The 27,575-nt window shown below is 41.8% G+C and overlaps 1 pseudogene; it reads left to right on the plus strand.

Annotated features, from left to right (window-relative positions):
• The first annotated feature begins 9,346 nt into the window (after positions 1-9,346).
• The window catches only part of LOC121152788, a 52,749-nt pseudogene continuing 34,520 nt past the window's right edge, over positions 9,347-27,575 (plus strand).

The following is a 27,575-nucleotide window of genomic DNA, read 5'->3' on the forward strand; positions in this document are numbered from 1 at the left end:
GGGTAAAATTCACAGGTAAAATCTTTACATTTTACATTATATTAACTTATATTAGAGCAAACATATGATATCTGAGCTTTTGGATTGGTTCATTTCCCTTAGCATAATGTTCTCCAGATTGACACATCTGGACACAAACAATTGTTTCTTCTTTTAAATAGCTGAATAGTATTCTATAGAGTAGATGAGCTACACTTTATTTATCCAGCCCTCTGTTATTTATCTAGCCCACATGCTAGGTGCCTGCCCATGTTGCCATCAGCCCCAGCTCCAATGAATGTTGTTAGGTTTCATAGCCGTTCCTAGCTCAGCCCATCCCCACTCCAACTCTTCAGCTAACCAGTGTGACTTGTATTTCCACAGGGTTTGGCTTATTTATCCCCCACAGAATCTACCCCTTGACCTGGTTCTCTTGCATGCTAGTTGGTGTCATGACCCTTCCTAATGTGACTCACACCTGTTCTGACACTCAGTCAGGTATTGGGATCCAACTCTGCTGAACAAGCCCTCATCAATTGCTTTCATGTGGCAGTCAACGATACTCTATGCTAACAGCCCATCTCAGGATTCCCACGTGGGCTGATGAATTAATATGACCCAAATTGATCATACTGACTCTCCCCTCCGAATGGCCAAGTCTCAGTAAGCTTGCCAGCAAGTTTGGTGACCCCATTGCTGGGAATCACACACGATTCATCCCTCAACTACACTCACATTGGCCTTATCCATTGCTGTCTTTAGGCAGCAATTACAAACTCAAAAACCCCTAGACCTTACTGCTGGTCAGCCAGCAGGGGGAGCCTGGAATTTGTTCCTGACTCTTCCCACCTACCACCCGCACTCACAACCAGACAAACCCTAGTATTCCCTGGCATTGGTGGCATGAACTAACAAAAGAAGGAAATCATCTTCTCTCTGAGTGTCTTTCAATTTTTTAAGGTTTGTTTTTATTGCAAATTCAGAAAAGGAGAGAAATTGAAGATCTTCCATCCAATGATTCACTACCCAAGTGATCACAATGGCTGGTGCTGTGCCTATCCAAAGCCAGGAGTGAGGAACTTCCTCTAGGTTTTCCATGCAGATGCATGGTCCCAAGGATTTGGGCCATTCCCAACTGCTTTCCCTGGCCACAAGCAGGAACGTGGATGGGAAGTGGAGCTGCCGGGATTAGAACTGGTGTCCATATGGGATCCTAGCATGTTAAAGATGAGGCCCATGCACCAGAAACATGTCTCTCAATTTTTAAATCTGGTATTAAGTAAATGAAACACAAAGGCAAGTGAATCATTAAGACTGACAATACTGAATCCTGCAAAGGGTGTTTCAAATTGAGCAAAAGGAGATCCATCAGATCTCAACATTTTTGTAGGTTGTGTTATCTCAGAAGACATTGGAACAGTTGTAAGAGTTTGATGAAAAAAGAATTGAAATAAAACAATGAAGAAAGAGGCAAAGTCTTGTCCCAATTGCTCATAGATTCCAAGCAGATCACTTATACCTCTTTCTCTGCTGAATGATCGCTGGGAAATGGACAAGTATGCCCCATATATCACCAAGTGTATGAGCCCAAGAGAAGCCCAAGTACTTTAAGTACTTCTAAATTTACTCTCTAGATTCAGGAAATAAAAGCAAAGAAATATATATGTTTATCTTTAATAACAACTGTTTTTTAAAATATTTGAAAAAAACATATACTTGCAAATACTAATATATTAATATACACATAAATGTCACAAAATATAATATATGTACAACATATTTACTTGTACCTCTCAGTCCATTCTTTTTCAAACATTCTATTCAATCATTCACTCATTCATTTTTTTTTATTTGTTATTAACATTGTTTTGTAAGCACTGGGGATTCCCCCCACCCCTCCCACACCCTTTCTCCCATAGTGGATTGCTCCACCTTGCTGCATAACCGCGGTTCAGATTCAGTTGAAATTCCTTCATTGCAAGCATATACCTAGCATAAAGTCCAGTGTCTTATTGTCCAGATAAATTCAGTGGCCTCTTGGGGAGACCTTCTCTGGTCTGAAGGTAGAGCTAACAGAGTAAAGTTCCGGTCAGTTAAAATCCCCAACAAAACATCAGCGTCAATATACAACGTTATGGAATTAATTGACACAGTATTGAGTGAACAATATGTTAAAAAAAAAAAATACAAGTTCAATTCTTCAAAACATCTGGGTTGAGACAGTATCAACGACAGGTTCAAAAAGTAACAATCAACCAAGCATAAATTACAGGTTAAATTAAGGCAAACATGTGATGTCTGACATAGTATTGAGTAGACAATATGTTAAAATTACATGTAAGTTCTTGACTACCTCCTACAACTATTTCGATGACACCTCATTAATTGAGGTGTGCAACGAGTTTGGGGGGTGTTGCAGAGAAATCTCATACATTGCTGATGGGTACTTGTTCTTTGTGTTCCATCTAATAGCACATGTGTAAGTCCTTGATGACCTATCTTTATTGTTCTTTGGTTATCTCATTCTATTAGTGTATTTATATGAGTGTGTGTGCATATGTGTGTGTGTGTGTGTGTGTGTGTGTGTGTGTGTGTGTGTGTGTGTGTGTGTGTGAAGGGGGCAGGGGGTTTAAGAGGAAACTTGTTAGTCATTATAGAGGGTGGAGGCCCAGAGCTGGAACTAGGTAAGGACTGGAGAAGGTTCCTCTCCCATTGTCCCACTGGAAGTTTATTGATCATCTGGTTCTGATGACCGATCGTGGTTCCTGGCTGTTGTTCTGATGTCCTTAGTTCCTATGTGGAAGGACTCAGGCTTCTTCCATCTTGTGTAGTTTGCCCAAAGTGGGGGGATGTCTGTCCTCTGGGGTCATGGCATCCGGAGGCATTCCAGAACCCCGTGTTCTCTTTGGCAGTTGTGATGACATTCTTGTGTCCGTTCTGATTCACCTTGATGGGAGTCCTGGAGTCCTTGTGGGTGGGGGATAAACCTCCTCCCGTCCCTCTGTTCCCCTATGGGGTACTCCCCTATTCTGTGCATATGACCACCTGTTAATAGACTGTTTGGGTCGTTCCTAATTCCCCTGTGTGTCACTGTAGCTTTTGCTATTGTCTAATGCTGATCTGCATCTGTCAACTTTAAGATACCTATCCAGTTCTTGTAGGTTACACTACGTGGATTCCTGGCTTTTTCAAGGGAGATGAGAGATTTCTCTGTGTTCCCACCCAGTTTCTGTGTATCGTTAGGAATTGGCCTTATATTGGGAATTACAATCATTCGGAACATATGTGGTGAAACCATAATAGCAGCAGATTCGTCTGAGGGAGATTTAGACACATTGGAAATCTTTAGGGTTGCTTGGTGTCCCCAAAAAACCGGAGTTTCAGCACAAAGCCGTCTTGAGCAGCATACAGAGAACCAATTTCTCAGGGCTTCCTGTACCTGCTCTCCCACGCTAAGCCCAAGAAGGGCTGTGTGGGGGGGTCCAGCCGACCCGAAGCAATCTTCCAAGGGAGCGTGAAGACTGCTGGTTGGTTCCCAGGAGAAGAACTCGGTTAGCCTGGGGACCGTGGCCGCAGCCATGTGCCTGGGGGTCACCCAGCCTTTGTTTTCAAGGCTGGCTGAAATTTGTTTTGGAGCTTAAGTTCTCTCTGAATGTGGAATCGGTAGCATGTGAAACCTGCAGCTGGAGCATTTGTTTGTGTGGAAGCTCAATATGCTTCATTTCATTACAATGTGCTCAATGTGCATTATGCATAGAATGACAAAACTGGATTTCCTTAAGACCTGCTTGTAATCCTGATGGTGCTTGAAGGTAGTAATCATAATTAGTTTTTCCCACACAAGAAAATGTCCACTGGTTCATCCTCACTGTGCCCTTCACCAACATGCTGATTTTCCTAGAGTTAGTTTGTAAATAGTGCAATATGTATGGCCAGATCTTTGGTTTTTAGTGCTAGCAGAAAATGACGTTGGCACTGAAGTTCTCCTTGAATATGGAGCTGGTAGAATGTAAAACTCAGATGGAGCATTTGTTTGTGTTTGACGCTGAGCAAGATTATCTTCAGTACAACATGCAAAATGGGCATTACTCATGGAATGGCAAAATTGGCTTTCCTTGAAGGCTGCTTGTATGCTTGACTTTGTGTGAAGTTAGTAACCCAAATGAAGTTTTTCCAACACAAGTATATGGTGTCAGAACCTTTGTTTTCAAGGCTGGCTGAAATGGCTTTGGCCCTGAAGTTCCCTCTGAATATGGATTTGGTAGCATGTGAAACCCTTGGTGCAACATTTTTTTTTCGGTGTCTTTAATTCTCAACAAGATTCATTTCAGCAAAATGCACAGAATGGGCATTACACATGGAATGGCAAAACTGGCTTTCCTTGAGAGCTGCCTGTAAGCCTGATGGTTAGTGAACTTAATGAGCAAAATGAAGTAGTTCCAACACAAGAACCACTCAGCTGATTCAGCTTCATATGCCCTTCACCAAAAACCTGAGTTTTCTAGATCTAATATCTACATAGTGCAGTTTGCTGTTATAGAGACTTTGCTTTCAAGGGTATCTGTAAATGGCTTTGACTCTGATGTTTTCTCTGAATGTGGAATAGGTAGCATGTGAACACCACACATAGAGCATTTCATTGTGAGGGCCGCTCAACAAGGTTCATTTATGTACACAGTGATCAATGGGCATTACCTATTAGTGACAAAATTGGGTTTCCATGAGAGCTGCTTGAAAGCTTAATGCTGTGTCAAGTTAGTACACTAAACAGATTTGTACTCAGGCAAGAATCACTCTGCTGATTGCCCTTCACCAAAATGTTGAGTGTCCTAGACCAAGTATTTACATAGGGTAGTATGTGATATAAGAGCCTTTGTTTTGTGGGCTAGCAGCAAATGACTTTGGCACTGAAGTTCTCTCTGAATGTGGAATTGGTAGCACACAAAACCCGCAGCTGGCATGTTCCTTTCTGTGGGATACTGACCAAGCTTCATTTCAGCAGAAGGTTTTAGTTGGGCATTACACATAGAGTGACAAAATTGGGTTTTCTTGAGGGCTGCTTGTAAGCTGATGGTGTGTGAATTTAGTGACCCAAATGGAGTTGTTCTCACACAAGAACCACTTGACTGATTATTCTTAAATATGCCCTTCACCAACATGCTCTGCTTCTGAGACCTAATTTGTGCTTAGTGTAGTTTTTGTTGCCAGAGCAGTTGTTATCATGGCAAGCTGAAAATGTCTTTGGCGCTGAATTTCTCTCTGAATGTGGAGTTGGCAGCATGTAAAAGCCTCAGCTAGCACTTTTGTTTGTGTGGAATGCTCAATGAGCTTCATTGTAGTCAAACTAGCTCAAAATGCATTACGAATAGATAAACAAAGGTGGGTTTTTGAGAGCTGCTTTTAAGCCTGATGCTGTGTGAAGTTAGAGAACCATATGGAGTTGTTCTCACACAAGAACCACTTGACTCTTACCTCTTCAATATGCCCTTAACCAACATGCTGTATTTCCTGAGAGTTAACTTGTACATTTACCACATGTGGTGGAAGAGCCTTTGTTTTAAAGGCTTGCTAAAAATGTCTTCTGTCAGGCCCCGCGGCATGGCCTAGCAGCTAAATTCCTCGCTTTGAATGCCCAGGGATCCCATATGGGCGCCGGTTCTAATCCTGGTGGCCCTGCTTGCCATCCAGCTCCCTCCTTGTGGCCTGGAAAAGCAGTGGAGGATGGCCCAAGGCTTTGGGACTCTGTACCCGTGTGGGGGACCCAGAAGAAGTTCCTGGATCCCTGCTTTAGACCAGCATAGCATCGGCCATTGCGTGCACTTGGGGAGTGAATCATCGAACAGAAGATCTTCCTCTCTGTCTCTTCTCCTCTCTGTATATCTGACTTTCCAATAAATAAATAAATCTTAAAAAAAATATATCTTCTGTGCTGAATTTCCTTCTGAATGTGGAGTTGGTAGCATGTGTAACCTTCAGGTCAAGCATTTGTTTGTGTTTATTGCCTGACAAGATTCTTTTCTGTACAATGCACTCAATAGGTATTACACATAGAGTGACAAAATTGGGTTTCCTTGAGACCTTGCTTTATGCCTGATGGTGTATGAAGGTAGTAACCCAAACGTAGATGTTCGCACACAAGAAAATGTCTGGTGATTCATCTCCACTATGCCCTTAAGAACATGCTGATTTTCCTAGAGCTTATACGTATATATTACCATTTGTGTGCCACAGCCTTTGTTTTTAAGGCTAGCTGAAAATGGCTTTGGTGATGAAGATCTCTCTGAAGTGGAGTTGGTAGCATGTGAAAGCTTCAAGTGGATAATTTGTTCATATTTGATGTTTAACAAACTTCATTTCAGTACAAGGCACTCAATGTGCATTATAGAGTAACAAAATTATTTTTTCTTGGGAACTGCTAGTATATTTGTTGGTGTTTGCACTTAGTGAGCCAACTGAAGTTGCTATAACACATGAACCACTTGGCTGATTCTGCTTCAATATGAAATTCAGCAACATTATGAGTTTTCTAGACCTAAATTGCACATAGTGCAGTATGTAGTGCCAGAACCTTCATTTTCCAGGCTAGCTGAAAATGGCTTTGATTCTGAAGTTCTCTCTGAATGTGGAGTTGGTATCATGTGAAAGCTGCAGCTGGCACATTCCTTTGTGTGGCATGCTCAACAAGGTTCACTTCAATACAATGTGCTCCATGGTCATTATGCATAGATTGACAATACTGGGTTTCCTTGAGAGTCATTTGTAAGCCTGATGGTGCACAAAGTTAGAGACCCAAATGGAGATGTTCCAGAGAAGAATCACTGGGCTGATTCTTCTTCAATATGTCCTTCAATAACATGCTGAGTTTGCTAGAGCTAATATGTACCTAGAATAGCATCTTGGACCAGAACCTGTGTTTTCCAGGCTAGCTGTTATGGGCTTTGGTGTTGACGTTCTCTGTGAAAATGGAGTTGGTAGGCCCCGGCACGGTGGCGCAAGTGGTTAAATGTCCTCGCCTTGCACGCCCGGAATCCCATATGGGCGCCGGTTCTAATCCCGGCAGCCCCGCTTCCCTTCCAGCTCCCTGCCTGTGGCCTGGGAAAGCAGTCGAGGACAGCCCAAAGCTTTGGGAACCTGCACCCGCGTGGGAGACCCGGAAGAGGCTCCTGGCTTCGGATCGGCATAGTATCGGCCCGTTGCGCTTACTTGGGGAGTGAATCATCGGACGGAAGATCTTCCTCTCTGTCTCTCCTCTCTGTATATCCGCCTTTCCAATGAAAAAATAATAAAAATAAAATCTTTTTAAAAAAAGAAAATTGAGTTGGTAGCAGGTGAAACCCTAAGGTTGAGCATTTATTTCTGTTTGATGCTCAACACGCTTCATTTCAGTACAAAGCCCTCAGTGAGCACTGCATAGAGTGACAAAACTGGATTACCGTGAGAGCTGCTTGTAAGCCTGAAGGTGTGTAAAGTTAGTGATCTTAATGGAGTTATTCTCAAACAAGGACCACTGGGTTGGTTCTTCTTAAATATGCCCTTCATCAACCAGCTATGTTTCCTTGAGCAACATGTACTTAGCACAGTGGTGCCAGGGTCGTGCTTGTGAAGGTGAGCTGAGAAGGACTTTGGAGCTGAAGTTCTCTCTGAATGTGGAGATGGTAACATGAGAAATCCGCAGCTAGGACATTACTTTGTGTTGCAGGCTCAACAAGCTCCACTTCAATACAATGTGCTTAGTTGTCATTAGGCATTGAGTGACAATACTGGGTTTCCTTGAGAGCTTCTTGTATGCCTGATGGTTTGTGAAGTTAGAGACCAAAATGGAGTTGTTTGAGAGAAGAACTACTCAGCTGACTCATCTTCAATATGCCTTTGAGAAACATGCTGAGTTTGCTAGAGCTAATATGCACATAGAGTAGCATCTGGTGCTAGAGCATTTATTTTCAAGGCTAGCAGAAAACTGCTTTGGTGCTGAAGTTCTCTCTGAATGTGGAGCTGGTAGAATATGACACCGGCAGGTGGAACATTTATTTCTGCTTGATGCTCAACAAGATTCATTTCAGTACATGACACTCAAAGGGCATTTTTCATAGTGACAAAATTGGGTTTCCTTGAGATCTGTTTGTAACCCAAAGCTGGAGCATTCATTTGTGCATGCTGCTCTATAAGCTCCTGTTCAAAACAATGCAGTAAAAGGGCATTAAACACAAAGTTACCAAACTGGGTTTTCTTGAGAGCTGCCCTAAGCCTGATGGTGTATAAAGTTAGAAACCCAATTGGAGTTTTTCTCACACCAGAACTACTCGGCTGATTCATCTCCAACATGACCTTCATCAACATGCTGTGTTTCCTAAAGCTAATATGCACATAGTGCAGAATGTAGTGCCAGAGCCTTTGTTTTAAAGGCTAGCAGAAAATGGCTTTGGCGCTTAAGTTCTCTCTTTTGTTGAGTGCTTAGCATATGAAACTCTCAGGTGGAGCAATTGTTTGTATTTGGTGCTCAACAAGAATCATTTTAATACAAGGCATTCAATGGTCAATGTGCATGCAGTGAGAAAATTGGGTTTCCCTGAAAGCTTCTTGTAAGCCTGATAGCTTGTGAAGTTATTAAACCAAATGGAGTTGTTCTAACACAAACCCACTTGGTTGTTTCAGCCCTTGTGTAACATGTTGTGTTTCATAAAGCTAATATGCACATAGCGTAGTATTTGGTACCAGAGCCTTTGTTTTCCAGGCTGGCTAAAAATGACTTTGGTGCTGAAGTTCTCTGAATGTGGAGTTGGCAGCGTATGAATCTCTCAGCTGCAATATTAATTTGGGTGGGACGCTGAACAACCTTAAATTTAGTATAATGCACTAAATGGACATTTCGCATAGAATGACAAAACAGGTTTCCTGGGTGCTGCTTGTAAGCCTGGCGGTGTGAGAAGCTACGGACACAAATGGGGTTGTACTCACACAAGTCCCACTCAGCTGATTCATCTTGAATATGTCCTTCGCCAACCTGCTGAGTTCCTTCCCTAGAGTTCATTTTTGCGTAGTGCAATATGTGGTACCAGAAATTTTGTTTCTAAGGCTGGCTGAAATGGCTTTTTCCTGAAGTTGTCTTTGAATGTGGAGTTGATAGTATGTGAAAGTCGCAGCTGGAGTATTCATTTGTGTGGGATGCTCAACTTTCTTCATTTCAGTACAATGTGTTCAATGGGCATTACGCATAGAATGAGGATACTGACTTAGCTTGAGATTTGCCTCTAACCCTGATGGTACGTGAAGTTAGTGACTCCAATGGATCTGTTTCCACACAAGAATCACTGAGCTGATTCATCGTGAATATTCCGCTCACCAATGTGCTGAGGTCCATAGAGTTAACATGTACAGAGTGTATTATGTGGTGTCAGAACCTTTGTTTTTAAAGCTAGGTGAAAATCGCTTTGGATCTGATGTTCTCACTGAATATGAAGATGGTAAGATGCAAAAAAGGAGCTAGAGCATTTGTTTAATTGGGAATCTTAGCAAGCCTTATTTCTGTAATATGCCCTAAATTGTCATTAATCATAGATCGAGAAACGTGGCTTTCCTTATTGCTGCTTGTGAGTGTGATGTATTTGAGGTTAGTCACCCAAGTAGAGTTGTTCTCACACAGGGACCACACAACAGATTCCTCTTAAATACACCCTTCTCCAACATGCTGAGTTTCCTTGAGCTAATACGTACATAGCGCAAAATGTTGGGTCTTAGCACTCTTCATTCAAGGCTAGCTGAAAATGGTTTTGGTGCTGAAGTTGTCCCTGAATTTGGCTTTGGTAGCATGGCTCTTAAGTGGATTATTGTTGCCTAAAACTACCTCATCCCATCCCATACTGTGGCACACAGGTAACTCAGCATTTGTTGGATCCTACCTTAGTCTGGTACACTCTCAAACCCTGCATACACATATGCCCAGGTGTAGTGAAACTGATTTTGCCTAGTTCATCTCTATTCCTAACTCTTGCACTGATTAGTGGAACTGCAGCATAGTAGAGTTAGCACTCGTCTCCCCTACCAGACCTGCTATCAGCTACAAATCTTACGCATACCAAGATTTACTCTCACACTTGTCATTGGATTCTGAAGCCTGGCCTCCCAACCCACTCCTATCCTCAACACCAGGCAGTGGATGGTGCAGCACAATTCTGCCCTGCATGCCCTCATTCCTTGTCACATTCAAATTGGATGGTCTAGTAAACTAGCAGAACCTGACTCATACTACATCCTGCCTCCTGCACCTGCCAATGTGCTACAACTTAGCCCAGCCCTCTTCAGAGCACCACTTAAGTCAGTCCACATACCTGCCAACAAGTGCAGATACATGCTCACCAATAGGAGTTTCAGTCCAGGAGGGGAGTTCCCAAGTTCCCCATCAGGTCCATTTCCAGACCTCATGCATGCCAGTAGATTCTAAGCCCCTACCCAAATAGCCCATACCTTTCAACTCAGCCTTTGTGTGTGCTGGTGAATGTTGTGTTGCTATCCATAACACACTCTATTCTTGGGTCCTTTGTGGGTGCTGTATCCTGGAACAGCCCAGTCTATTCCTAACCCTGAAATGTTTGTTAGTTCTGTGCTCATGCCTTGCTTGGCCAGTCACTACCCTCAACCCTTGGAAAAACAGTAAGTAGCTGTTATATAGGGGTTACTGCACAAATACTCCACAGGATCGGTTCTCAGACCTGATCTCTAGTGTACCTTTTAGTGTGATGACACATCCTGCTATGACCCATCTGCTGCCCCAACAGGTAATGTGAACTGCATCCTGCCAGGCAGGTTTCCCAGCACTAACTTTTTTAAACTTAATTTTATGTTTGATGATACTTAACATTGTTGATCAGGAAAGGGCCAAGAATTAGGGGAAAGTGGTAGGATCATTATTTTTACACTTTCTTTTTGTTGTTCAAATATCAGGGGCGAAAGGGAAGACAAAGGGGGAAGCCATATCCAGCCTCCCAACTGCCCCAGCAATGGGAACGGGACACTCAATTTCATCCCAGGGTCCCTGATATGGAGCATGTTCTGAGGGTTCTGCTCAAGTGGTTTCGATAGTTCTGACATGCTGTTAATCTCGCAGGTCCATGGATGAGGAAATCTTCCCAAGGTCCGTTGGGAGACATAGTTTACCTCAGAGTCTCCATCAACAGGAAATTCACTGTCAAACTTCATGGAAGTAGATGATGATCTTCCTCTGCTGTGGTATCAGATGTCTTCTGCAGTTTCCAATGGACTGCCAAATCTTCAATATGCATCTGCATATGTCATTCACTGCTATGTCTAAGCCACTGAGGAGGCTCAGTTCTGACACATGCACACCATTGTTAGACCTCAGGTTGTGCCACTCTGCTCATGGTCCAGTTCTGAGTCCAGTAGTCCAGGTTGGGTGATTCCCATTGGATCATACCCCAGATCCAGCTTCTATGCCTGTTGGCACACAGTCAACTGGTCTGGTCTTTTCCACATCCCATTCACCTCTTATAAATATCACTGGGAATTGAAGTCTAACTCAACAAAACTAATTCTGCCTTCCAGGACACACTCATGCCAGCAGATGCCACTGCCTGTCCAGCCAGGCCCACCCTCAGAACAGGTTCTCATGCTCACCAGTGGGAGCTTCACCCATCTGAGAATTGGCCAGTTTCCATACTGGGCCCACCTCCTACCCCAGATCTTGCACTCACCAGGTCTTCTGCAATGCAGCTCAGAAGGAATGGCTGATGTGCCAAAGATTGCCAGCCTGTCCGTACTCTGGATCATTCCTGAACCAGTGGATATAGTTGGCTAGCCCAGCCCGGCTCTCTCCCTAACCTAGTTCACATGCGGGTTGACAGAGATTAAAGCCCTGCTGGTCTGATCTGACCCTACTCCCAGCTCCCATGCTCACGAGCAGGAGCAGTGGACCAGCAGGGGAATTCATATAGCTCCACCACCAGGTTTTCACCTCTACCTCTTGGGGCTTGTATGTGTTGTTGGGTGCTGTATCCCAGTATGGTATGACCCATCTCACCTCAGTTTCTGCCAAGCCCAAGTTGTTTGCATGCAATGGTCAATACTAGTTAGCCCGCTAGGTCTCCCACATGGATAGATGCATTTATGTGTCCCTGAAATGTCTTCCAGTTTCCCTCCTCAAAACTGTGTGGTCACAGCCTCCTGGTGTACCTGCAAATGCAATGCTCTGGTCAGTGGAGATTCCCCAGAGAGCATCCCTCACCTGTAATGTTCTCCTTCCCCATTCTTGCCTCCCACCAATCCCATACACCCTTGCCTGAGCTATCTACAGCCCCCATACCCACTAGTGTGCAGGTCCTTTGCCTGAAGATCCTTCAGATCTGGGAAGATTTTTGTCATCAGGAATTTACCCTTTGTTAGAAAAACAAATCTGTTATAGCTATTAAGGTGGTGCTCTTTTTTTTTTTTTTCTACTAAGTACAGATCAGAAAGTAAGAGCCTGCTGTTATAAAACACACTGTACAGGAACGGAAAGCAGGGTGTTATACCTGCATGGGCTCCACTGACTTTGGAGCAAAAAGATGAAAAAAAGAGAACTGGCAGCTGAACTGATCTGTGTGAACTTTTTCCCGCCCTTATTCCGGAAGAGGGGCATGTCTTATCTGGTAGCCATAAGAACCTGGCAGAACAGGAAGGAAAAAATAATAAAAGAGAGAGAGAGTGTGTGTGGAAATGTTGATCCTGTAGCTCTTGATTCTTATCACCCTAATCAACTATGTAAAAAAATCAGTAAAAATAATAACAATTAATAGTTAAAAAAGAGGCCAGCATAACAATTTGGTCTATTCCTGTCAAGGCAATTGCTAGTGGGAATCTAAATTCAGTATGTCTACCACAGTGCTATTTTTAAATATTTATTTATTATTTTTTATTGGAAAGTCAGATATACAGGGCGGAGGAGGGACAGAGAGAAAGATCTTTCATCTGTTGATTCACTCCCCAAGCAGCTACCATGGCTGAGGCTGAGCTGATCCAAAGCCAGCAGACATGAGCTTCCTTCACGTCTCCCATGTGCAGTGCAGGTTCACAAGGTCTTAGGGCATCCTCCATTGCTTTCCCAGACATATAAGCAGGGAGTGGGATGGGAAGCAGGGCCGCCAACACAAAAACTGGTGCCTAAAAAGGAACCCAGCCTGTGCAAGGTGAGGACTTTAGCCATTAGACTATTGTGCTGGGCCCAGTGCTATTTTTTCTTTTTTTTTTTTTCCCAGTGCTATTTTTAAGTTAATCATTCCGTCTGGCCTGTAAAAGACATTATGAGTACCCAGATGATATTTGCCACCACAGCACCTAAGCAGTGAGGCATAGCAGCTATTTATTAACAAAATTGCATTTTATTTTAGTTGTTAATGAGACTACCTATGTTCTAAAGCCTATAAGGGGGTGTGTGTGGGTTATACAAACACCAGGCTGTTTCTGTAAGGGGCTTGAGCATCTGTGGTTTTGATATGCTCAGTGTGTCTGGAACAAGTCCTCTGTTCATACCGACCGATGACTAAATCATTGGACCCTAGACGGAATGACAATGACTGTAGTGTTACAAAAAGTTGGTCCTGTCTTTAAAAAATGTGGTTATAATTATACCAAGGGATTAAAATTTGATAAGCCCAAACAGAAAGATGCAGAGGATTTAAAAAATGGATTGGTATTTGCTAGTTTTAATCTTTTGTGAAGTGTGAGACAAATTTTCAGGCCTTAATTGAATGTGCATAACTTTTTCTCCTTACAGCTCAGAACTAACAGGTGAAATCCATTTCAAAAGCAATCAAGAAACTGTCGACCAATGGTTACATTTCCCTTCCGAGGAACGACAGCTTAGTGAGTGGAGTGAAGATTTTCTATGGCTCCCAAACTGATACAGCCAAGGGAAGGATATTAGATGGTGCTTGTCTCCTGATTTTCTGACACTTTCAGAAACTCCTGTGGCATGTTCAGAGAACTGATTTTGTTTTGTAATCTTTGGTCTTCCCGCTTTTTGCATTTTGCGCATTTTTTCCTTCTGGTGAGTTTTTTCCTTCCTTTTCTTAAGATATATTTACCTGTTTATTTGTAAGGCAGAGTGATAGGACTGTCATCTCTTAGTTTGCTCCCCAGATTGCGACATACGCCAAGAATGGGCCAAAACCAAGCCAGGATTCTGGAACTCCATCTGGGTCCCACATGCATGGCAGAGGCCTAAGCACTTGAGCTGTCATCTGATCCTTTCCCAGGCACAGTAAGGGGGCTGGATTGGAAGCAGAGCAGCTGGGATTCTGAGCATTCCACTCTGGGGTGTTGTCACAGGGAAGAGTTAACCTGTTGTACTGTATCACATTCCTCAATTTTCATCTCTGTGTCCAGTGATTGCTGATTCTTGGTGCCTGGCAGTCATTGGCATGAGCCTCTTTGTTCTGGAGCTTTCTTCTGCTTTAGCAATGGGGATAGAGTGTTTTTAGTAGTTCCTGTGGAGGTAGGAGTGGAGGATAACAATCAATGCCTAGCAGCAGCAGTTTTTCAGTGTCCCTGGCTTTCACAACTTGACTTGTCTGTTTAGGGAGTTCTGTTAGTGTTACTGTAGTGTTCCAGTAGACACACACTGCAAATACCTAGCTAAAAGTTGCTTTTCATGCTGTCATGGCATTTAAGTATTGCCTGTTTCTTAGTTGTGAGGTCACAGCTATTCAGGGGTTTCTAGGAAAGGATTGGCTGGTATAAAAACGAATTATTAAAAAAGATAACCAAGGACATTTCAGGGTATATTTCTATGGAGGGTTCTACTGCCCTCTAATGGATGTCAGCTAGCATAATACTTCTTAGATTTTCACTTCTCTTGCTCAGGGTTGCACATGAAAGGCAAAGAGAACTCTGAGCATCAAATCAGTATTCTTTCCCTGCTTCTTTTCCAAGGCTGTTCTGAGTGTTGCTGTGCAGCTGGGTAGGCTACTGGTTAGGACATGGCATCCATTATCAGAGAGCCAGTTAGTGTCCCACTTACTGTGTTTCTGATCCACCTTTCTGCTCCTTGGAGGCAGCAGATGGCTGAATGTGTACCCATCATGTGGGAGACATGGTGAAGTTCCACAGCCCTGGTTTTGGCCTAACTGAGCCCCTGGTGTTGGTATGCATTGTCATGTAACCCAGTGAATTGAAGGTCTCTGTCACTCCTCTCTCGCTGATGCTCTGCCTGTTAAATAAATAAATCGTTAAAAAGATAGAAGCTCATTTTATAAACAGGAAAGGTTAATTTTGACTCACAATTTTTGAGGTTCTTTAAAGTACTTAGGCAATTTTCTACTGCCCTACCAGGTGCCTCAGCAGGGAGCTGGATCAGAAACTGCAACAGGAATACAAATCAGTGTTTGGAAATGGGACACTAGTGTTGTGAGTGGCAGATTTTCCTGCCTGATGAGTCACAACATGGGCCTCAAGATCAGCGCTTTTGGGGTGTTCTGTGGCACTAATGAGAAGCTAAGGCAATTGTTGTTTGAACGTTGTGACTTTGAAGGTTTCTATGCATCAGTTCTGATACCATTTCTCGAATTCATTTTTTTTTTCCTTTTCTCTCCTTCTCTTTTCCTGTTTGTGTCTTTGTTTTTCTTTTTTTCTGAGACCCATGTTAAGTTGAGTAGTGACTGCCATGGATCATTTTCTGTGACTGAGGTGTTTTTTTTAATGCTTTTATTGTGAAGTGTTAGAATTCCATTGCAAACCTTGTTCCTTGGATGTTTTCTTTAAGTTTGTTTATAATTAAGGAATGTCTTTTTTGATTTCTGCTTAGGTCTCTGTTCCATTTGCTTTCTGTTTTTCTTCTGGTTGTATGTTCTCACTGTGTTCTTGCTGAATCATGGTTTTATGTTTCTAATTTGAAGCCATGTGATTTTTCATTTATGGCTGTCTATCTTACATTAATTTTTGTTTGTTGTTTTTTGTTTTCTTTTAAAAGTAATTGATTAATTATTTTTAAAAATAATGTTGTATTAAGTGACACAGTTTTATAGGTACTGGGGTTCCCACCACCCCTCCCACAACCCTCCCCCCATGGTGGAATCCTCCACCTTGTTGCATGACCACAGTTCAAGTTCAGTTGAGATTCCTTCATTGCATGCATATAGCAAGCATAGAGATCAGCATCTTATTGTCCAGATAAGTTCAACGGCTTTTTGGGGAGACCTTCTCTGGTCTGAAAGTAGAGCCAACAGAGTAAAAATCCAATCAATCAAAAGCCCCAACATATCATCCACAACAATATACAATGTTATGGTATTAATTGATGTAATATTGAGTAAATAATCTGCTAAAATTAATGCAAGTTCTTAACCACATCCTGAGACTACTCCATTGACATTTCAGCAATTGAGGTGTATAACATATATATTAGGGGTGAAGCACAAGGATTTGAAAGTATAGTAGGTTTCACAATTTTTCAAAAATACATGATTGAGACAGTATTAATTACAGGTTTAAAAATAAGAAAAAATTACAGGTTAAATTAAGGCAAATACCTGGCATCTAACCTTTCGGGATTTGCTCATTTCCCTTAGCATTATGGTTTCCAGTTGGGCCCATTTGGCCACAAAGAACTGCATTTTGTTTTGTTTTTTTAGTTGTTGAGTAGTATTCCATGGAGTAGATGAACCATCGCTTTCTTATCCAATCTTCTGCTGATGAGCATTTCAGTTGCTTCCATGTTTTTGCAATTACCGATTGTGCTGCTATGAATATGGGGGTGCATGTTGGTTTGTCATGAAACAGGTGTTTTGGATATATTCCTAGGAGTGCTATTGCTAGATCATATGGTATGCAGATTTTGAGATGTTTGAGTGTTCTCCATACTGATTTCCATAAAGGCTGTACCAACCTCCAGCCACACCAGCTATGGAATATCGACCCTTTTCCCCACATCTTCGCCAACAAGTGTTGTTGGTGTTTCCCCATATGTGGGTCAATCTTACTAGTGTCAGGTGGTACGTCATTGACGTTTTAATTTGGATTTCCCTTATTGCCAGGGAACCGGAGCATTTTTTCATGTGTTTGTTTGCCATTTGGGTTTGTTCATTTGTGAAATGTCTTCCCAATTCCTGTGCCCATTTCTAGAGTGGCTTTTTTGTTTTGGTATTTTGGCTGTTTTGAAGTTCTTTGTATTCTGGAGATTAGCCCTCCATCATCTATGTAGTGCAGAAAGATCTTCTCCCACTCTGTGGGTTACTTTTTTATTTTGTTAATTGTTTGCCTTGCTGTGCAGAAGCTTTTTTTATGTTTGATGATGTCCCATTTGTTTATTTTAGTTTTGATTGCTATTGCTTTTGGTGTCCTTTCTAGGAAGTCAGAACCAACCCGCAGATCTTGCAGAGTATTTCCAACATTTTCTTCCAAAAGTTTGAAAGTTTCTGGATGTAGGTTTAAGTCTTTTGTCTATTTAGACTTGATCTTAGTATATGGTGAGAAATGTGGGTAATTTTTTTTTTTCTGCAGGCTATCAGCCAGTTGTCCCAAAAGCATTTATTGAAAAGACCTTCTTTTCCTGGATTGTCATATGTCTTTTTGTCAAAGATTATTTGGTTGTATCTGTGTGGGTTCTCTTCTGGTGTTTCTATTCTACTCCATTGATCCTCCTCTCTATCTTTGTACCAGAACCAGGCTGTTTTGATAACCACAGGCCTATAGTATGACAAGAGGTCCCGAACTGTGATACCCCTGTTAAATTCTTGTTCTTTAGGATGTTTCTAGCTATTCGTGGTTTTTTGTGTTTCCAGATGAATCTTTGTATCATTGTTTCCAGTTCCATGAAGAATGTTTTGGGCAATTTCATTGGCATTGTATTGAAAGTAGATATTGCTTTAGGTAGTATTGACATTTTAATGATATTGATTTTACCTATCCAGGAGCATGGGATGTTATTCCATCTTTTGAGGTCTTGTTTCATTTCTTTTTCAAATAATTTTTAGTTTTCTTCAAATAGGTCTCCTACATTTTTGGTTAGATTTATTCGTAGATACTTCATACTTTTCTTGCTTTGAATGGAATGTTGCTCATTAGATCTTCTTCCATCTTGGGTCTGTTTGCATACACTATGGCTGGTGATTTTTATTCATTAATTGTGTACTCTGCCACTCTACCAAACTCATATAAGTTCTAACAGTCTCTGTATTGTGTCTCCTGCTTTTACTATGTAAAGGATCTTGTCATTTGTGAATAGTGAGAGTTTGACTTGTTCCTTTAACATTTGAATTCCTTTGATTTCTTTTTCTTGTCTTATGGCCTCTGCAAGTACCTCTAGGATGATGTTGAATAGCAGTGGAGATAGTGGGCATCCTTGTCTTGTTCCAGAGCTCAGCGCGAAGGGTTAGAGTTTTTCTCCATTCAGTATGATGCTGGTGTTAGGCTTTTCATATATTGCTTTGATTATGTTCTGGATTGTTCCTTCTATGCCAAACCTGGTTAGAGTTTTTAGCATGAAGTAAGGGTGGATTTTGTCGAAGGCTTTTTCTTCTTGTATTGATACTCTCATGTGATTCTTGTTTTTCAGTTTTTAGATGTGGTGTATCACATTTATGGATTTCTGAATGTTGAACCATCCTTGCATTCCAGGGAAGAATTCTACTTGATCCGGGTGAATGATTTTTCTGATATTTTTTTTTTTTTCAGTCTATTGGCTAGGATTACGTAGAGAATCTTAGCATCAATGTTCATCTGAGGGATAGGTCTGTAGTTTTTCTTCTCTGTTGGTTCTCTATCCGGTTTTGGGATTAAGGTGATATTGACTTCATAAAATGACATTGGAATGGTTGCTTACTTTTCCATTGTTTTGAAGAGCTTGTAGAGGATTGGGGTTAGCTCTGCTTGGAATGTTTTGTAGAATTCTGTTGTGAAGCCATCTGGGCATGGGCTTTTCTTTGCTGGGAGATCTTTAATTGCTGATTCAATCTCTGCTTCAGTTATGGGTTTGTTCAGGACTTTGGTTGGCTCTGGGCTAAGTTTATGTAGGTGGCGGGAGTCTAAGAACTTTTCCATTTCTTGGTGGTCTTCTGATTTTTTAGAGTACATCTCTTTGTAGTAATCCCTAATTATTTTCTTAATGGTTGCAGTGTCTGTTGTTATGTGGCCTTTTACTTCCTTGATGCTGTTAAATCTTGTTTTCTCTTGTTTTTTTTTTTTTATCAGTCTGGCCAATGGGGTGTCTATTGTCTTTACCTTCTCAAAAAACCAGCTTTTTGATTAGTTGATTTTGTGTATAGTTTTTTTTTTTATTTCTATTTGGCTTATCTCCTCTCTTGTTTTGATAATGTCTTACTTGTTATTGTGTGTGGGGCTCTTCTGCTGCTGTTTTTCCAATTCCTGGAGGTATGTGGTTAATTCCTGTATTTGGCGTCTTTCTTGGGCTTTGATATGAGCTCCAACTGCGATGATCTTACCTCGTAGCACTGCTTTGATAGTGTCCCACAAGTTTTGGAATGTTGTATTGGAGTTTTCATTCCTTTCCATAACATTTTGATCTCATCTTTAATTTCTTCTCTGACCCGTTGTTCATTTAATAGCATAGTGTTCAACCTCCAAAAGTGTCTATATTTCCTGGGGCATGTTGAATTGTTGATTTTCGATTTCATTCCTTGGTGGTCTGAGAGGGTACATGGTATGATTTTTATGCTTTTGAAGTTGTTCAGATTTACTTTGTGTCCTATCATGTGGTCGATCCTGGAGAAGGTGCCATATGCTGTTGAAAAAAATATATACTCTGTGGCCTTAGGATAAAATGTTCTATAAATGTCTACCAAGTCCAGTTGTTCTATTGTTTGTGTGAGCTCAGTTGTTTCTTTGTTGAGTCTTTGTTTCGTTGATCTCTCTGTTGGTGTTAATGGAGAGTTGAGATCACCTACAATTATTGTGTGCATAGCTATGTCTCCCATTAAGTCTGTAAGTAATGGCTTCAGGTAGCTAGGCACATTTGAATTTGGTGCATAGATGTTCAAAATGGTAATTACGTACTGTTAGATCTCTCCTTTCACCAATATAAAATGATCTTCTGTGTCCCTTTTGATGTTTGTCACATCGAAGTCTATATTGTCTGAAATTAGGACAGCTATTCCAGCCTTTTTTTCTCGTCCACCGGCATGGAATATCTTTTTCCATCCCTTCACTTTCAGCTTCTTAGCATCTTTTCTGGTCAGTTGTGTCTCTTGTAGGCAACAAATAATTGGGTCCTGTTTGATCATCCAATCCGTTAATCCATGCCTTTTGATTGGTGGGTTCAGGCCATTTGAGTTAAGAGTTAACATTTAGGACCCAGCGTGGTGTCGCAGTGGTTAAGGTCCTCACCTTGCATGCCTGGGATCCCATATGGGCGCTGGTTCTATATCCCGGCAGCCCGGCTTCCCTTCCAGCTCCCTGCCTGTGGCCTGGGAAAGCAGTTGAGGATGGCCCAAAGCTTTTGGACCCTGCACCCACGTGGGAGACCCCGAAGAGGCGCCTGGCTTCGGATCGGCATATTATCAACCGTTGCGCTCACTTGGGAGTGAATCATTGGATGGAAGATCTTCCTCTCTGCCTCTCATCTCTGTATATCCGCCTTTCCAATAAAAAATAATAAAAATGAATGTTAAAAAAAAAGAGTTAACATTGAGAGGTTGCAATTTTGCCTCACCATGCAAGTGGGTTTTTGTTGGTGTTGGTATCTGTGTAATTGCCCCTCTTTGTGTGGACTTTAGTTAGGAGAACTTATTGTTTGCCATCATTGCTTATGTTTTTTTTTTTTTTTTTTCTGGATTCAGCGCATTTCTGAAGAGATTTTGTAGAGCTGGTTTTGTGTTGCCATATTCTTCTAGCTTTTCTTTGCTATGGAAGTATGTGATTTTGTTCTCATATGCAAATGAGATCTTTGCTGGGTACATTATTCTTGGCTGACAGTTGTTCTGAGTCAGGATTTGAAAGAACTCTCTTCTTGCCTGTAAGTTCTCTTCAGAGAAGTTCACGGTTATTCTGATTGGATTTCACCTATATGTGATCTTTTCTCTGCTTTGTACTTGTCTCAGGATTATTTTTTTGTCTTTGTTGGAGTTGAACTTGAGCACCATGTCTCTGGGTGAAGATCTCTTTGGGTCGTAGCTGTTGGGAGTCCTCTGACTGTCCCGGATTTGGTCTGAATTCATATTGCAAGTGTTTTGGAAGTTTTCCTGTATAATTTCGTTGACCACCATTTGCATTCCTGATCTCTTTGCTCTCCTTCGGGAAGGCCAATGATCCTGATATTCTATTTTCTAAGGTGGTCTTTAATTTCTTGTATTGTTTTATTGGCTTTGCTGAGGCTTGTCTCCAGCTGTTTAAAGAGCTGGGTATCTTCATTTTGTGTGTCTTCCGTTTGAGAGATACTTTCTTCTGCTGTATTTATACTGTTGGTCAGACTTTCAACTTTGTGTTCCAAGTCAAGAATTTTGCTTCTGACTTGTATTTCTGTGACTGTGTGGTTCTTGAATTCCTTGAAGTCTTCCCAATTCTTCTCATTGTCTCTGACAAATTTTATCATTGATTTTTAAAATTCCTTGTCTGGTAAAGCTTCCATGTCTTCATCTCACATCTCTGAAATAGATATTGGCTTTTGGCCCTTTTTTGGTGGGGTGCTAGCTCTTTCATCTGGAACATTACTTTTTCTGATAGTTCTTCCCGTTGTGTTCAATTATCTTTTGAAGAGGCCAAAGCATCGGTGTGTTGAGGGTATTCAGGCGCTAACCTGCAGAGATCATAGCCTGCATATGTGGAGTAGCAGGGAGCGGGAATATTCAGTGCACTTTTGGTTTTCAGAGCCCTCATGGTGTGTCGCCCATGCACAGGATAGCAGGGTATTCCAGACACTCTCTGGGAGCTTCTGTGCACTGAGATGCAAGGGTCCACACAGCATGGGAGTATTCGGGGCACTTTCTCTGTGCCTCTTCAGCACACAGAACCACTGTGCGCCACCCCCAAGACACAGTTTTGGCAGTTTCAAGGCACTTGCCATGTATCCTCAGATGCTGGAACCTGTGCAGGAAGGGGTGGGGAGAGGAGCACCAAACAGGCTCTGGGTTTGTTCTTGCCCCTGGAGTGTGAGCTCCAAGAGCTGCTGACCCACTGCTGTCCCTCCCTGGCACAGCCAATCCTCAGGCTCTTGCGGTTGGCCTCTGCTGCTTTTGAAGACCTTTGCCAGTGATGAGCCCTCCAGTATTTCTTGTCTCTGGGTTCACTGTGTCTCCTGTCAGCTGCCCTTAACTGTGATTCAGCAGGTCCAGAACGGGACACCATCTTCCCTGCCTTTTGTTTTGTTTTGTTTTGTTTTGTTCTCATAGTTCTTCCAAGTTGTGTGATCTTTTTGGTTCCACACTGTCCAGGGAAATTCACACACCTCTCCCTGCTGTTCTTTGCTGTATGTCTTTACTGCTTCTGTAGCGTTCTATCCCTCTCTCACTGCGCTCTCCCTCACAGCCTTCCTCCTATGTTGGCGATTTTGGCGCCTCTCCTGTCTTACATTTCTGTAAGAATGTGTAGTAAGCATCTTAAAATCAATACACTCAGGGCCCAGTGCGGAGGCCTAGTGGCTAAAGTCCTCGCCGGGATCTCATATGGTGACCACTTCTAATCCCGGCGGTCCTGCTTCAGATAGGTGCAGTACCAGCCATTGCAGTCACTTGAGGAGTGTATCATCGGACAGAAGATCTTTCTCTCTGTCTCTCTTCCTCTCTGTATATCTGACTTTCAAATAAAAATAAATAAATCTAAAAAAAAATCAATATGTTCAAACCTGTACAACTTAAACAATATTCACCTTTTCAATATATTTTAACTGTATTCTTTGATTTGTCTGCTTTAAAAACTATATAATACTCATGTTTTCCTTTTTTCAAAATAAAGATTTATTTATGTAAAAGGCAAATTGAAGTACAATAAGAGAAGGAAAATTGGGGGGGGGGGGAGGGGAAAGGAAGACAGTATGTGGAAGAAAGAAGGAGAAGGAAAAGATTGAGATTGGCAGAGATCTTCCTTGGCCATCCACTGACCAGGTGGCCGTAACACTGTGGCTGGCACAGGATGTAGCCAGGAGCCAGGAGCTCGAGCGGGTTCCTCGTGCTGGTGTAGGTTGCATGAGCTGAACTGTCAGAGCCATCAACTGCTGTTTCCTGGATATGTTAGCAGGGAGCTGGATGAGTAGCAGAGCAAGCAATAATTAGTCCTGTTGTCTGATTAGGTAGTGGAAACTGTCTATACCTTCCAGGTGAGATGGTTTTTATGCTCCACACTTTATACCTATCATTAATTGCCTTGCCTCTTACTTTTCCTTTTCTCTCTTTTGCTTATTTATGTTAAATTTTTTATTTGAAACACTGGGTCACCAAGAAAAGAGGAGTCAGAGAAATCTTACATCTGCTGGTTCACACCCTAAAATGCTGCAGTGTCTGCAGTTATCCTGATCCAAATCCAAGAGCCTCTTTTGTGTCTCCCATGTGGGTGTAAAAGCCCAAGGACTTGGGCCTTCTCTGCTGCTCTCCCAGGCACATTGGCAAGATGCTAGATCAGAAGTGAAACAGCTGGAAATAAACCTCAACCCATAAGGGGTACCAGTGATGCAGGCAGAGGATTAGTCTACTACACTTTTACACCAACCCTTCTGGCTCACTTTTCTAATCTTAGTGGTCAAATTCCAGGCAGAGCAACATCTATGACCTGCCTTTCTCCCAGTGCTGTTTATTGTGTATGAGTTCATGAATGCTCAGGTGTGCTTTCAGAGCTGCTTATACATCTCACGGCATTCCCTTTCACACTCTTCAACATGATTATTTCATATCCTTTTTTTTTCCCCACCCTTATATTAGCATTCATCTGAAGTTGTCAGAATAGAACTCTCTTACAAACCCATGCCACATCCATACTTTTCATCACCTATCCTATCCAAGCATGAGGTTCCTATTCAAAAGGGATGGCCACCCATGCCCTGTAAACAAGGACTTGCTTCCTATACTGATCACATTTGTCTTTCTCTGCTAAGTTCTTAATCATTTCATATGTACCAGAGTATTCCCATAGATGCATAGACATATTACAGGGTCACCTGTTTGTTTGTTTGTTTTGTTTGAAATCAAATTTATAGACTTGGAGAGTTGGACAAAGAGATACCTACTATCCATTGGTTCACTCTTCAAATTTCCAGAACGGTAGGCCTCAATTTGAAGCTGAGGGCAAGGAACTTCTGGGTACACATGTGTTTCAGGACTTGAGACAGCAGCTGCTGCTATCCAAGTCATAAGCTATCTGAAAGGCAGCAAGTCAGGGGAAAGGGAAAGAAGCAGGCAGTCACAGACCTAAATCCCCCATCCACTGATTCACTCTCAAAATGGCCACACTAACCAGAGCTGGGGCAGATGGAAGGGAGCATCCAGGAGCTCCATGTGGGTTCCTGCATAGGTTCAGGAATCCAAGCACTTGGATTGTATTTTACTTCCTTGCACCAGCAGGGAATTGGATTCAAGGTGGAGTAGCCAGGACTCAAAGTGGTTCTCCTGACATAAGGATTGCCATGGCAACCCTACTGTTAACTATTTCACTCTATAGAGTCAATTGGCATTACTGTATGCACAGTTTGGTATACCTACCACATGAAGTTGTACGTCCTTTTCATTATCTCAAAAGATCACGCAGTCTCCCCAGTTCTGTCCCTTCCAATTTGCTTTGTTTTGATGGATTTCTGTGTTCAGAAGTTTTTGTACACATGTGATATATGACCTTGTGTTTGGCTTCTTTCACTTAGCATAATAAAGTTTGTGAGGCATGTCAGGCGTACCTCTCCGTTCTTTTTTTATTGCATTTCATTTTATGACATCATTTCATAGGTCCTGAGGTTCCCCCAACCCCTCCCCATGCCCTCCCCTCATTCTTTTTTTTAAATATATATATATTCAATATGTCATGTAGGCAGACCATTCCTCAGGAAGGAGGTATCTAACGTTTGATAAGATTCGCCACCCTATAGCTCATTGATTTAAACTTTTTGAAATTTGCTTGCTTCAAACCCACCAATAAAAGCCTGCTAAATCATGACTGTATAATTAAGAGCCTGAAATGTATAAGAACGCTGGGCTGTTCAACTGGGGCGGGGTCAGGGGCCTCTCACTCACGGTCTCTCCTTTTGTCCTCCCTGTGGATCCTGCTGGAGCCTTGGCTGGAATACCTAGGTTAACATGAAGAAACCACATCTATGCGTTAGCACTGGCTTCAGACTTGATGATTTTCTGGGGATTTCAAGATCCAGAACAACACATCCTCATGTGGTTTGTTAGTTTCCTGCTTTTGGTATGTCGTTATCTTCTCTTTCCCACATCCTGTGCAACCATGAGAAAAGGGTCTCCAGCAGGTAGCAGGACACTGCATTGTGGCTCTCTTTTACCTCTTGGGAGTCCATTTTTAGTTCATACTTGACTTTTCTATTTTCTATTTTTCCCCCTTTGGCCATACTGATGATGTGTGTAAACTTGTACTTTCAGAAATGCATTTTTCTCTCAGGTGTTTCCTTAGGAGAGGGAATAAGGTCTCTAGCGTGCCATGGCTGGTAACAGAAGTCGTGCTTCATTCACATATTCCAGTTTGATTCTCCAGGTTAGTGAGGGTGCTCATGTCCAGGTTCATGTGGCTTGATGTTGTGGAGCCCCACAAATGTTGTTCTGTGCTCATTTCACTTCTCAAGGGCATTTGATAGAACTGACTCCTGCTATAACACTAACTCACTTTGTATGACATCATTCTTGTGATGTTCTGCTCTTTTTAGTGGGGTCTGTCATTATGCCCTCTCTAGAGGTTGAAGGGATTCAAGATTCTTGCTGTGTTATTTCTTTCTTCCTTAATTTCCAACTTTCTTCCTGAATTCCCAGTTTTATGGCTCAGAACCTGGGCGTTATACCAGTTAGTTCCACAGCTGTATTTCCTGCTCCAAAGTATAATCACACACACAAACACACACATGCCTGTCTCTTCAGCATTCTTCTAATGTTTCATGAATCCACATAACAGCTCTTTATTTACTGCTTCTCAGCCTGTTCCTCTTTGCTTTTTGCCAACTTTGTACATAATCCCACTGTGTAACTTTGGTTAAGAGGGAACATAAGAGCTGTGCTCAGTTCCCTCTTTTTTCCTGATTTTCAAAATTTATTTCTTCATAAATATGGTTTTCACATTGTCTGAAACCAGAGTCTGTAAGCTTTCTCTGTATATTTCAGCTTGCATGCTGTGTGGTTTCTGCTACAACTATCGACTCTGCCATTTCATCAGAGAAACAGTCCTAATAATGCTTTAGGGAGTGGTCATTTTGAGACTGGACCTGAGGATGGCTGGATTTGTTCAGCAGCTCATGATTTGACCTCTTGCCTGAAATATCTACAGCCTACTTGTGTTTTATTCCATCTTGACTGTTAGCCTATAGGTTTAAGTCATATTTTTTGACTAGTATAAGGACCTCTTTCTAGCCTTCACTCTTGAACTTCTTCCAACTGTTCTCCACCCAACATGCAGAATAATTGTAAAAACACAAGGAAGATAAGCTTTTCTGTTGTTAAAATGCTTGAATGATTTCCCATTGCTATTTCATAAAAGCCACATTGCTTTTTAGGACCAAGGCATCATCTGACTCTTCAGTGTCTTGACTGTCATCCTATACTATTCTCTCATCCTATACTATTCTGTTCTCCTTTATCACCATTTTCATGCTCAAAAAAAATGTGTCAAGTGACACAACTGAACATCTGCTTTGTTATCCTGTAAAGCTCTGATGCAGTCCAGCACCTTTTCTTTCCCAAGTTCGGCCATTGTCTAGACATTTAGGGAAATTTGAAGTGGACTTTTTATTAGATAATACTGAATGTGTATTAATTTTCTTATTTGTAATTGTTGCTTATGTGTTTCTGTAGATCATGTGCTTTTCCTTTTTTGTGATGCATTCTTAAATGTATTTCAGGATAAAATTTTATAAGGGACTACAAAATTCTCCCAACGATCAAATGAGAGCTTCAATAGGATGTCAATCTCATTCTAATTTCTTCCTTTTGCTCTTCTTCTTTTTTTTTTTTTTTCCTAATTGCTTGATTGGAAATCAAGAACATTGACAGGTCCTCCATTTGCTGGTTCATTCACCAGATGACTTCATGGCAAGGGATGAGGCTCACTGAATGCACGTGATTCCTCAGTGTCTCTCACATGGGTACAGGAGCCCAAGGACTTGAATCATTTTCTGTTTTTCCCAGGACCGGAGTGGAGAGCTTGATAGGAAGTGCAGCAATGAAAAGCCAACCATCACACAAATGGGGTGCCAGGCACAGGGCCAGCTCAATTTTGATGATTTATATCTTAACAAGAATATTATGCTTCATCTAATTAATATTTATTTATTTATGTAACTTTGAATTTATTGACATTTAATTTAAAGGCAGATTTACAGAGAGAAAGAGAAGTAGAGAGATCTTCTATGTGTAGGTTTGCTCCCAAATTGGCATCAATGGCCATATCTCACCTGATCCAAAGCCAAGATCTGGGAGCTTCTTTCAGGTCTCCCACATGGGTACAGGAGGCCAAGAATTTAG

The sequence above is a fragment of the Ochotona curzoniae genome, unplaced genomic scaffold (assembly GCF_017591425.1).
Source record: "Ochotona curzoniae isolate NIBS_2020 unplaced genomic scaffold, NIBS_Ocur_1.0 contig_2657, whole genome shotgun sequence".
NCBI lineage: Eukaryota > Metazoa > Chordata > Mammalia > Lagomorpha > Ochotonidae > Ochotona > Ochotona curzoniae.